Source organism: Vicia villosa, linkage group LG4 (genome assembly GCF_029867415.1).
Source record: "Vicia villosa cultivar HV-30 ecotype Madison, WI linkage group LG4, Vvil1.0, whole genome shotgun sequence".
In the NCBI taxonomy this organism is placed as follows: Eukaryota; Viridiplantae; Streptophyta; class Magnoliopsida; order Fabales; family Fabaceae; genus Vicia; species Vicia villosa.
In genome coordinates, this window is record NC_081183.1 from 20,839,174 (window position 1) to 20,852,132 (window position 12,959).

A 12,959-nucleotide genomic window follows, 5' to 3' on the forward strand; every position below is an offset into this window, starting at 1 on the left:
TAAAATTGTTAATATCGTGGGTACTGGTAGGATTACTCAAAGCGGTCGCATATTTTCTCCTTTGTAGAACGCTTTGGGGGATAATTCTGAAGCTTTGGCTCAGGCTAAAGGAAAGAGGGTAGCAGAAAATGCTACAGAAAAGGGGAAGAGCTCGACTCCTGAAGAAGTAACATCCAAGGAGATGGAAGAATTTCTGAGAATCATTAAGAAGAGTGATTATAAGGTGGTCGATCAGCTTAGCAAAACTCAATCTAAGATCTTTATCTTATCTCTGCAATTGTGCTCAGAAACACATCATAATGCTCTGTTGAAGCTATTGAGTGTAACACCCCAAATTTAGAATTTGTATTGTTTTGACGAATTGTGGAGGATAATTAGGCATTTCGATGTTTTGATGACATTTGTTGAGGGTTAGAGGTATATGTCATTGGGTTGAGAGGGTAGTACATTGGGTTAAGTGGTATGTTGAGTTGATTAATTAATAGAGTTTAATTAGTAATACTATTGTTGAGTTAAATAATTAATTAGTTATTTTTACTAATTAATGGAGTATTTTATTATTAGAGGATAATAATAATAATAATAATAATAATAATAATAATAATAGAAATAATATTATGGTGTAGAGACTATGAGGGTAAGGTAGTCATTTGTGAAGTGTAAGTGATGGCAAGATGGGAAGACAATAGAAAGGGATCCAAGGGTTAACCTAGGGAAAAGAGATTAGTTGTTTCATTTTGTACGATCAAAGTTTAGAGAAGAGGCAGAGGAAGAGAGAGCTAGGGCAAGAAGAGGAGACAGAAGAATCAACCGTAGAAATTGGGAAGAGAATCAAGCTAGCCAATAGTCTAAAGTTAAGGGACTTATCATAATTCTTATAATTGATCTAAGGTTTAGATAATTGTAGGTTGGGTTTATGTTTGGAATTTTATGATGAATTTGATGATATTGATGAACTACCATGATGGATTGTTTGGTTTATATGATCTATGTGATGTATGATATTGTTGATTGTTGTATTGGTGAATGATAACATGAACTAGGGTCAAATCCACAATTATTAAGGATTTGGAGGTTTAGGGCTGATGAAGATGATTGGGGATATAATGAATAATTATGTTTTTGTGTTTAACATGATTAATACACATAAGAACTAGGATTATAGACCTTAAATCGCATAAAATTATTGATAAAAAACAGTTTTTAAGCAAAGATTTGGGTCTGGTTTGATGCAGGTAGTGCAAGGAAATTCAGCAGAATCGCAGAGCCCGCTCTGTAAACAAAAAAAGATAGTCGAGGCAGGGAGGAGCCCGCTTGGCGCGACCTAGTCGTGCTTAGCGCGGTCCCCTAAAAATAAAAATTTCTATTTTTGAAAATTGATTCCAGAATATGGTAACTTATATTTTATTAGAATTTTTGGGAATTTTCTGAAATTTACTGTGCATGTTTGGTTAGGTTTAGGTGGCATTTTGTATGTAATTAGGTACAGTGAATTATAGTGTTTTGTGCTTGAGTTTGATGAATGCTGTTGAGTAGATTGATAACATGAGTAATTGATGTCTATGTGTTGTGTGGACCAAGATGTTTAGGAAGTTTGTATAATTGGGAACGATTATGCTTTGATATAACATGATGTATGCTTTCTATGATGAATTGAAGTTGTTATGACAAGGATGATTATATGATAATATTTGTATGATGATGATTATATGATGATATTTATATGATGATGATTATGTGATGGAGAATGTTTGATGTGTGAAACAAGTGATATTAAGCATGCCTTAATGCACACACATGCTATGTGGAATATGTGTTATAATGATGATTTGTGTAATTGAGATGATGACATGATGTTGATGAATACATGAATGATGATGCCATTTGAATTAGCCGTGGTTGTTGATTTTGTGACGTTGAGCATCATGCATTCATAGCATATTGTAGGACGAAATTCCAGTGATGTTATAGGGCCTTTGGTCCAGTGTTGGCCTTAATCCCATTGTGTTGGATTTGGTGCGTTTTGTTGAGCTCCCGTTCCAATTGGGAATCAATCCTATGGTGGGGATCTTTGGAGGACGATGACTGAGTCATCAGCGATGAATTGGTACCACATGCATGAGTCGATGATGTTGCATTGCATTCTTTGTGACATTGCATGATTTAATGATGTTTGATTAATAGTGAGGTGAATGATGAATTAAACGGTGTATGTGATTGAATAATATGATGATGTTGTGAATAGGTGATGATGTGTAGGTGTGAGTAAGTATGTGTATATGAAGGATACGTCGTATTGGTATATGTGTGATTGGTTGATTGTATGCCACTATATTTATTCCTTATGTCTTTTATAATAATTATGAAATACTCACCCTTTCTGTTTTAATGTTGCCTCCACGTGGGTAATGCACAGGTTATCAAGAACAGCTAGCTTAGAGGATAGCTTCATGGAGTCTTGTAGCGTTTTATTTAGAGTTAAGGGAGTCTTGCTCTGATATGTAACATCGGGCTTGGGAACGTTGAATTTGAACTATATGTTCTTGTTGGCATGTTGTATTGAGATGCTTTACGTTGTTTTGAGATACTATGAGCATGGTTTATGCGTTATGAAGTGTGATGGAATTTTACTTGAAGTATTAAATAAAGATGTTTTTGAGACTATAATTTTGTTGCGAAGTTTGAACTTTTGATGATATTTCCAATAAGTTAAATGTTTTAATTTTTGAGAACCTGTGTTATGGAGCAGGATTAGTTATTGTGAAGTTCTATGACGATGCGACACCTTTGTTGGTGATTCTTATTTATTTTTAATTCGTATTATATTGCGAATATTCCTTGGGGGGTAGAAGGGTGTTACATTAGTGGTATCAGAGTAGGTCGGCCGGTCTGGCCAAGTTTTCTAATGTTGTCTGTTCCTTGGTATGCGACATGTGTATGAAACACTGTCGGTACTTGAGTTTTTTTATAACTATTCGTCTGTAGGAGTTGTTTTGAAACAAGTGGGGGAGAAGCGTTTGTTTCTCTGAGATGTTTCTGTTGCAAAGTATTGGTTTGGTGTGCCGTTGATTGCAATGATGCAAGTTTTGTTGAACCGAAGTTGTTTCCGAAACCAGAGAGTACATATTTGTGATTCTTGTCTGTCGGTTGAGCTGTGATATCTTTGACGGAGAACGATCGGGTATTGTTGATGTTTGCTTCTCGAAGGATAAAGAGCAATGTGACGGCTAGTGGTATGCCAGTGATGTGTAATACCTGATGTTTTTCCTGAAGATATATGCGGCTTACCTCCATAGCGTGGATTTGAGTTTGGTGACAGTGGAAGATCGATGTTTTTATCGTCTTAGCGAGCAGATGAATTGTGAAAGATAAAGTGATGGTGTTTATGGTGTTGCTTGATTGGACACAAAGAGTAAAGGAGTAGTTAATGAGTTGTATGTGGTGTGTGGACTTCCAAGATGTACTTCCAGATGACATAAGTGTTGTACCTCAAGAGCGTAAGGTATAGTTGTCATAGAGTTGGTACCAGGTACGAAACTGATGTCAATGGCTCCTTATAGGACTTCAGCATTAGGATTGGTTGATTTGAGGAAACAAGTGAAAGGATTGCTTGAGAAGAAGTTTTTTTGATCAGGTGTTTCTCTTTAGGGTGCTCCTATGTTATCGTTAAGAAGAAAAATGGATGTATGAGAATATGTATGGACTCCAGGAAGTTGGACAAGGTGACTATTGAGATTGAGTATCCAATTTGAGGGACTGATGATTTGATGAACCATCTAGTAGATGAGTATGTCTTTAGTGTAATTGAATTGAAGTCGGGTTACTTTCAGATTCAGGTGAAGAATGAAGATAATTAATTGGAAGTTTATAGAACGTGATGTAGGAATTATGAATACTTATGACAGTTCGTTGCAGTGTTTATTGAGAACATTATGATTGATTTAAATTAGGATATAGACGTATTGAATGTTGCGATTGGAATTACGGTATCAAAAGGGATGAAACCTTATAATGAGTTGTCAATGTGTAAATTATGATTTAAGGAAATGAGTTTTCTCGATCATGCTCTTTTGAGTAATGGTATCTGCGAATCCTCCTAAGGTAGATGCAACTCTATGTTAAGAGGGTTTGAAATCTGTTACGAAGACTAGAAGCTTTCTGGGCTTAATTGATTACTATCGCAATTGGTTTAAGACAAGATCAAATGCGATATGTTGTTAACAAATGAGTTGAAGGAATGAGATGTTAGTATTATGAGGGATGTGAATTTATTGGAGGAAGCACATGGAGATGCGACTTATGCTGGTTAATAATGATTATAGTGGTGATAGCTTTTGAGGAAAATAGAGATATGGGAAGAGAAATTAGGATGGTTGCGCCATCCAGGATTGTAAGTGTTGTTGTACATGTTGTTGTTGCTCACATAGTTGGCAGAAACAGGATTTGTTGTGCATTCTTCAAACAAATGTGCCCCCTCCACAGTAGACACATGAAACTTCTGATGCGTCAGTAACACCTTTACAAGTTCAGGCTTGGGCGCTTCTGGAGTCATCAAATTCTTCATCATTTGGTGAATTTGGTCCACTTGAGCAGCAAGGGCTATAGTTTCAGTGACTTCATAGGTCTCTTGTAAGCATTGCTAACATTAGCTCTAGCTACAGTCCTTTGGTAAGTATTGGCCGTGATGCTTTGAATCAACCGATACTCTTCTTCATAGGATTTAGACAAAAGCTCTCCTCCACTAGATAGCATGTTCCTTGAAGAAGGAACTAGCCCATTATAAAATGTCCCGAGTTGGATGCAAATGAGGATGCCATGGTGAGGGAATTGCTTAAGTAACTCCTTGAACCGTTCCCAAGCTTCAAATAGGAATTCTTCATCTCCTTGCCTAAATGATGTGATTGTTAGAACAAGATTAGTTCTGATCAATATTCTTAGTTTTGATGATAACAAGGATATGAATTTTGTGTGAGATAATGTGGTACTCTAATACATTGCAATTTCCCTTTTTAGGAAATATATAAAGAGTATGCACAAATCAGCGCTCAGAAGCTTTGACTCAGAAGGTTCAACATGCAACATCAGAACATGGTCTAGCAAGACATCAGAAGATGGTCAAGCAGAATCAGAACATGGGTCTATGGAAGCATCAGAAGAACTTGAGATCAGAAGCAGAAGCACTGAAGTTCTCATGGTATCACGCTCAGAAGCACTTCAAGGTCAGAAGACAAGAAGATGCTATGCACCAAGCTGTTTGACTCTGATGATATTCAAACGTCGCATACACAAACATCAGATCAGAAGCAAGTACAAGATGGCAGGCTACGCTGACTGACAAAAGGAACGTTATAAGCTATTAAAGGCAACGTCAGTAGACACAGCGTAAACAAGGCTCGAGGTAGTTGACAAAAGAGTGAAACATTAAATGCAATGCTGTACGGAATACGCAAAGCATTAAATGCTCCCAACGGTCATCTTCTCAAGTGCCTATAAATATGAAGTTCTGATGAGAAGCAAGGTAACCAAATCTGCTGATAATTAACTTGCTGAAACGCTGTTCAAATTAAAGCTCTCAAACTTCATCTTCATCAAAGCTCACTACATTGCTGTTGTAATATATTAGTGAGATTAAGCTTAAACTTTAAGAGAAATATCACTGTTGTGATTATAGCTTTTCAGAAGCATTGTAATACTCTTAGAATTGATTACATTAATTTGTAAGTAACTAGAGTGATCAAGTGTGATCAGGATACTCTAGGAATTCTTAGCTTGTGTCTAAGCAGTTGTAACTAGAGTGATCACGTGGTGGTCAGGATACTCTATAAAGTCTTAGCTTGTGTCTAAGAAATTGTTCCTGGAGTGATCAGGTTGTGATCAGGATACTCTAGAAGACTTAGTCGCGGACTAAGTGGAAAACCATTGTAATCTGTTGAGATTAGTGGATTAAATCCTCAGGTGAGGTAAATCACTCCAAGGGGGTGGACTGGAGTAGTTTAGTTAACAACGAACCAGGATAAAAATAACTGTGCAATTTATTTTTATCGTTCAAGTTTTTTAACTACACTTATTCAAACCCCCCCTTTCTAAGTGTTTTTCTATCCTTCAATTGGTATCAGAGCGCCGGTTCTAAGGTGCAAGCACTTAACCGTGTTTAGAAAAGATTCAGGAAGAGAAAAACGCTTCAGTAAAAGATGGCTGGTGAAATTCCAACAGACCCACCTGCATCTACATCTGGCTCTGCTGAGCAATACAATGGTAACAATGGTTATACTAGACCACCGGTATTTGATGGTGAAAACTTTGAATACTGGAAAGATAAACTGGAAAGTTACTTTCTTGGTCTAGATGGTGAACTATGGGATCTTCTGATGGATGGTTACAAACATCCAGTGAAAGCTAGTGGCGTAAGGCTTACAAGGCAAGAAATGAATGATGATCAGAAGAAGCTTTTCAAGAATCATCATAAATGTAGAACTGTTTTGCTGAATGCTATCTCTCATACTGAGTATGAGAAGATATCTAACAGGGAAACGACCTATGATATATATGAGTCATTGAAAATGACCCATGAGGGAAATGCTCAAGTCAAGGAGACTAAAGCTCTTGCTCTAATCCAGAGATATGAAGCTTTCAAGATGGAGGATGATGAAAACATTGAGAAGATGTTCTCAAGATTTCAAACGCTAACTGCTGGATTAAGAGTTCTGGATAAAGGCTACACCAAGGCTGATCATGTAAAGAAGATTATCAGAAGCATACCCAGAAGATGGGGTCCAATGGTAACAGCATTCAAGATTGCAAAGAATTTGAATGAAGTTTCTTTTGAAGATCTTATCAGTGCCTTGAGAAGCCATGAAATAGAGCTGGACGCAAACAAGCCTCAAAAGAAAGGTAAGTCTATTGCATTAAAATCTAATGTTAAAAAATGCACTAACGCTTTTCAGGCTAAAGAAGAAGGTTCTGAAGAATCAGAATCAGAAGAAGAAGATGAACTGTCCATGATCTCCAGAAGGGTAAACCAACTCTGGAAGAGCAAGCAAAGGAAGTTCAGAGGCTTCAGAAGTTCAAAGAGATTTGAACGAGGAGAATCTTCTGGTGACAGAAGATCTGACAAGAAGAAGGCTGTCTGCTATGAGTGCAATGAGCCTGGACACTTCAAGAATGAATGTCCAAAACTTCAGAAGGAGAATCCCAAGAAGAAGTTTCATAAGAAGAAAGGTCTTATGGCAACATGGGATGATTCTGAATCAGAATCAGAATCAGACTCTGAAGGAGAGCAAGCCAACTTCGCGCTGATGGCTACAAAAGATGATGGATCAGAATCTACATCAGAATCAGATTCTGAAGAGGTATTTCTGAACTATCTAGAGAAGAGTTAGTTTCCAGTTTAACAGAACTTCTGGAACTCAAGGCTCATCTTAGTATCAAATACAAAAAGCTGAAGAAGCAGTTTGAATTTGAAACTAAGAAGCTGGAAGTGGAAAATTCTGAACTGAAGGAAAAAGTTTTAAATCTATCCAAAGATAGTGGATCTCCTTCTGAAACAGAAAAATCCATTCCGAGTCTCAATCATATTCTGAAAGAATATGATTCGAGCTTCAGAAAGTTCTTACCTAGAAGTATTGGCATAAGTCATCTTGCTTCTATGATATATGGAGTTTCTGGAAACAGAAGGTTTGGCTTTGGCTATGAGGGTGATACCTCACATAAATTTGAACCTATTGATGATCTGAAGATCACATACAAGCCATTGTATGATCAGTTCAAATATGGCGATGCACATGATATTAGGCTCACTTCACATGCACAGAGTTTTAACACTGTTCACACCAAGAAGCATGTGACACATCCTAAGAAATATCATGCTGACAAACCTAAAGAATATCATGCTGTTCCTCCTGTTAAATATTATGCTAAACCCAAGTTCAATCAGAACTTGAGGAGAACTAACAAGAAAGGACCCAAGAAATTGTGGGTACCTAAGGAAAAGATTATTCCTATTGCAGATATCCTTGGCTGCAAAGAGGACAAAAAGCAAAATGTCACGGTACCTGGACTCTGGGTGCTCGCGACACATGACGGGAAGAAGGTCTACATTCCATGACCTGGTGCTTAAACCAGGTGGAGAAGTCAAGTTTGGAGGAGATCAGAAGGGCAAAATCATTGGCTCTGGAACCATAAGTCTTGGTAACTCTCCTTCCATAACTAATGTACTTCTTGTAGAAGGATTAACGCATAGCTTATTGTCCATAAGTCAATTAAGTGACAATGGTTATGATATAATCTTCAATCAAAAGTCTTGCAAGGCTGTAAGTCAGAAGGATGGCTCAATCCTATTTACAGGCAAGAGAAAGAACAACATTTATAAGATTGATCTTTCAGATCTTGAGAAGCAGAAGGTGACATGCCTTATGTCTGTTTCTGAGGAGAAATGGGTCTGGCACAGAAGATTAGGTCATGCTAGTTTGAGAAAGATTTCTCAGATTAACAAACTAAATCTGGTCAGAGGACTCCCAAATCTGAAATACAAATCAGATGCTCTTTGTGAAGCATGTCAGAAGGGCAAGTTCTCCAAACCTGCATTCAAGTCTAAGAATTTTGTGTCTACCTCAAGGCCGTTAGAACTCTTGCACATTGATCTATTTGGCCCAGTCAAAACAGCATCTGTAAGAGGGAAGAAATATGGATTAGTCATCGTTGATGATTATAGCCGCTGTACATGGGTAAAGTTCTTAAAACACAAGGATGAGTCTCATTCAGTGTTCTTTGAATTCTGCACTCAGATCCAATCTGAGAAGGAGTGCAAGATCATAAAGGTCAGAAGTGATTATGGTGGCGAATTTGAGAACAGATTCTTTGAGGAGTTCTTCAAAGAAAATGGTATTGCCCATGATTTCTCTTGTCCTAGAACTCCATAGCAAAATGGAGTTGTAGAGCGAAAGAATAGGACTCTACAAGAAATGGCCAGAACCATGATCAATGAAACCAATATGGCTAAGCATTTCTGGGCAGAAGCAATAAACACTCCATGTTACATTCAGAATAGAATCTCTATCAGACATATTCTAAATAAGACTCCTTATGAATTGTGGAAGAACAAAAAGCCCAACATTTCATATTTCCATCCTTTTGGATGTGTATGTTTTATTCTGAATACTAAAGATCATCTTGGTAAGTTTGATTCTAAAGCACAAAAGTGTTTCCTTCTTGGATATTCTGAACGCTCTAAAGGCTACAGAGTATACAATACTGAAACATTGATTGTAGAAGAATCAATCAATATCAGGTTTGATGATAAGCTTGGTCTTGAAAAACCAAAGCAGTTTGAGAATTTTGCAGATTTTGATATTGATATATCAGAAGCAGTAGAACCAAGAAGCAAAGCTGCAGAAGCTGATAGTCTCAAAAGCAATGAATCAGAAGATCAAGTTGCTGCATCTTTAGAAAATCTCAGGATTTCTGAAGAGCCAACCGTCAGAAGATCACCCAGACTTGCATCAGCTCATTCAGAAGATGTGATCCTTGGGAAGAAAGACGATCCCATCAGAACAAGGGCATTCCTTAAGAACAAAGCAGACTGTCAATTAGGTCTTGTTTCTTTGATCCAGCCAACTTCTGTTGATCAAGCTCTAGAAGATCCAGACTGGATAATTGCCATGCAAGAAGAACTCAATCAGTTTACAAGGAATGATGTATGGGACTTGGTTCCTAGACCAAAAGGATTTAACATCATCGGCACTAAGTGGGTATTCAGAAACAAGCTAAGCGAAAAGGGAGAAGTGGTAAGAAACAAAGCCAGACTGGTTGCTCAGGGCTATAGTCAGCAAGAAGGGATTGACTACACAGAAACCTTTGCACCAGTGGCCAGGTTAGAATCTATTCGTTTATTAATCTCTTTTGCCACTCAACACAACATCACTCTTTATCAGATGGATGTCAAGAGTGCCTTCTTAAATGGTTATATAGATGAAGAAGTTTATGTCCATCAACCTCCTGGTTTTGAAGACTCCATGTCTCCAAATCATGTTTTTAAATTAAAGAAATCATTATACGGATTGAAGCAAGCTCCGAGAGCTTGGTATGAACGGTTAAGTTCTTTCCTTCTGGAAAATGGTTTCACTAGAGGAAAAGTGGACACTACTCTCTTTTGTAAAACCTTTAAAAAGGATATTTTAATATGTCAAATATATGTTGATGATATCATCTTTGGAACATCTAATGCTACACTTGGAAAGGAGTTTGCTGAGTCTATGCAGGCTGAATTTGAAATGAGCATGATGGGAGAACTCAAGTATTTCCTGGGGATTCAAATCAACCAAACTTCTGATGGAACCTATGTTCATCAAACAAAGTATGTGAAAGAACTTCTGAAGAAGTTTAATCTTTCTGAAAGTAAAGAAGCCAAAACTCCTATGCATCCAACATGTGTCCTAGGTAAGGATGAGTGTTTGCTTGTGTGCTAGATTCCAATCAGATCCGAGAGAATCTCATTTAACTGTTGTTAAGAGAATTCTGAGGTATCTGAAAGGTACTACTAATGTTGGTTTAGTCTACAGAAGATCCAAAGAATACAACTTAGTAGTATTCTGTGATGCTGGCTATGCTGGAGATAGAATTGAAAGAAAGAGCACTTCTGGAAGTTGTCAATTTCTTGGAAGTCATCTGATCTCATGGTACAGCAAGAAGCAAGCTACTATTGCCCTCTCAACAACAGAAGCAGAATATGTTGCTGCTGCTGGTTGTAGCACACAAATGCTCTGGATGAGAAGTCAGCTAGAAGATTATCAGATATATGAGAGTAACATTCCTATCTTCTGTGATAATACTTCTGCTATATGTTTATCAAAGAATCCTATCTTACATTCAAAAGCTAAACATATTGAGATTAAACATCATTTCATAAGGGACTATGTTCAGAAGGGCGTTATATCTTTAAACTTTGTGGATACAGACCATCAATGGGCTGATATATTTACAAAACCCCTTGCTGAAGATAGGTTTAAGTTCATTCTGAAGAATATCAGTATGGACTTGTGCCCAGAATGAGAAGATGAGAAGATCTTTGTATGAGTACCTTCTGAAATGTGGTAAGACTAGGCAGCCATAAGAAGTTTTGAGTTTAATCAAGTAGAAGTAATGATTCTGTTATTACTAACGTTTCATTGTCTAAGTTGATTCAGAAGCTCTTTTAAAGCAAAACAGCTGTCACCAGTCTCTCCAAAAAATGAACACGTATTCACTATCTCTGGAAAAGCATGCGTGCAGTTGAGGGGACGCCTACCTAGGTAACTGTGCTAATCACTTCATTTGTCATAAGTCTCTTTCCTCATGTCACGTAACATTAAATGCCATTCATCATTTCAGTTTATTTTTTTTATACTCTTCAAACGTTTCATTTCCCTCTTATATTTCTCTCTCTTGCATTCAGTTTCTTTTTCTCTCTCATTATCTGCATTTCGCATAAACCCTAGTTTATTCATCTTCAACCTAGCATTCACCATGAATCCGTCTTCAAGTTCCTCTCAACGAGCATTCAACAGACAAGAGGTTTCTCCACTGAAAGCTTGCTCCATTCCTCCACCAGTAATGGAAGTTTTGTGTAAATCTCATGTGGACGCTGATGATCTGGGTGCTTATGGTTTCAACCCAGATGCGAAGGCGAAGGCTCAAGGGTGGTCGATCTATTTGAATAGAACGGTTGGAAGGGTCGATTGGTTCCAGGTTGAGAAACAAATCTCGGGGATCGCCTACATTGATTTCAAGACGGATCTCACAAGAGACTCAAGATTCCAAGAAGTCTCATGCCAGATCTCTTCTGTGATGCTGTTATCAATATTTATCCAAAGGAAGAAGACTTTCTTGAGATATTAGATGAAGTTAAGCATCATGTTCTTGACTTCTATGTTAAGGAAAAGCCCCGTTTGAGACATTAGTTTTCTTCCTGTGAACTGTCTCTCACTTCCTCCTGGATTCATGTATTCTCTTCCCGTAGAGCTTCTCGTCTGGACAGGCATGCAGTGTCTCAAGCTCTTATGGCTAGACAAACTGAGAACGACGTAGGGATTCATGATATGTTAGCTAAGATTATGTCTAAGCTAGGGTTGTAGTCCTTGAGTCCTTGTAGTTTTTCTTTACTTGCAGCATACTTTTGTTTGCATTTTTTTTGTAACTCTGTTTGCTTGATCAATGAAAAGTTCTTCTGTTTGACGTTTTCTTCATCTGAATCTTTTATGTTTTTTTTTTGATGTTATGACAAAAAGGGGGAGAAAATGTGATAAATGATCTGATTAATATTATCAGTTACCGGGTAAAAAGGCCGCATATTTCTAACAGAACTTGCAAAGTTCTATGCTTTAAGTTTTGTTATTGCAGGAATTGAAGATCTCTTCAAGGAGAAGCAATTCTAAAGAATCAAGCTCTTGGATTCTTGAAGCAAGCTGAGTGCTATGAAGCTTCAGAATCAGAAGCAAGAAGCAAGAAGGAAGAATGTTCAGATATTCTGATGATAGAATATGCTCTGAAACATTATGTCCTTTTGTTCTGATACATATTATGTGGCTCTGATACATATTATATGTTCTAACTCATTCATGCTGACTTTTGTCGTTTAGCGTTGTTCTGTAACATTTCAGGATGTAGAGATGCTCTGATGATGCTCTGGTACATTCAAAAATGTTCTGATACAATCTAGCATGATGTGATGAAAGAAGAAATTCAAGCTCTGAAGCTGTCCTGATGGAAGCAAGAATCAGAAGCTGTGAATGTTCTGAAGATCGAAGAAATTCATGTTCTGAAGCTGTCCGATGGAAGCAAGAATCAGAAGTTGTGAATGTTCTGAAGATCAAAGAAATTCAAGTTCTGAAGCTGTCCGATGGAAGCAAGAATCAGAAGCTGTGAATGTTCTGAGGATCTAAAGAAATTCAAAGTTCTGAAGCTGTCCTATGGAAGCAAGAATCAGA

At 37.5% G+C, this 12,959-nt stretch overlaps 1 non-coding gene across 1 annotated transcript; it reads left to right on the forward strand.

Annotated features, from left to right (window-relative positions):
• Positions 1-4,810: 4,810 nt before the first annotated feature.
• Positions 4,811-4,917, forward strand: LOC131600851 (small nucleolar RNA R71). Its single transcript, XR_009283456.1, has one exon. It is a non-coding gene; the product is annotated as a small nucleolar RNA R71 (small nucleolar RNA).
• The last annotated feature ends 8,042 nt before the right edge of the window (positions 4,918-12,959 follow it).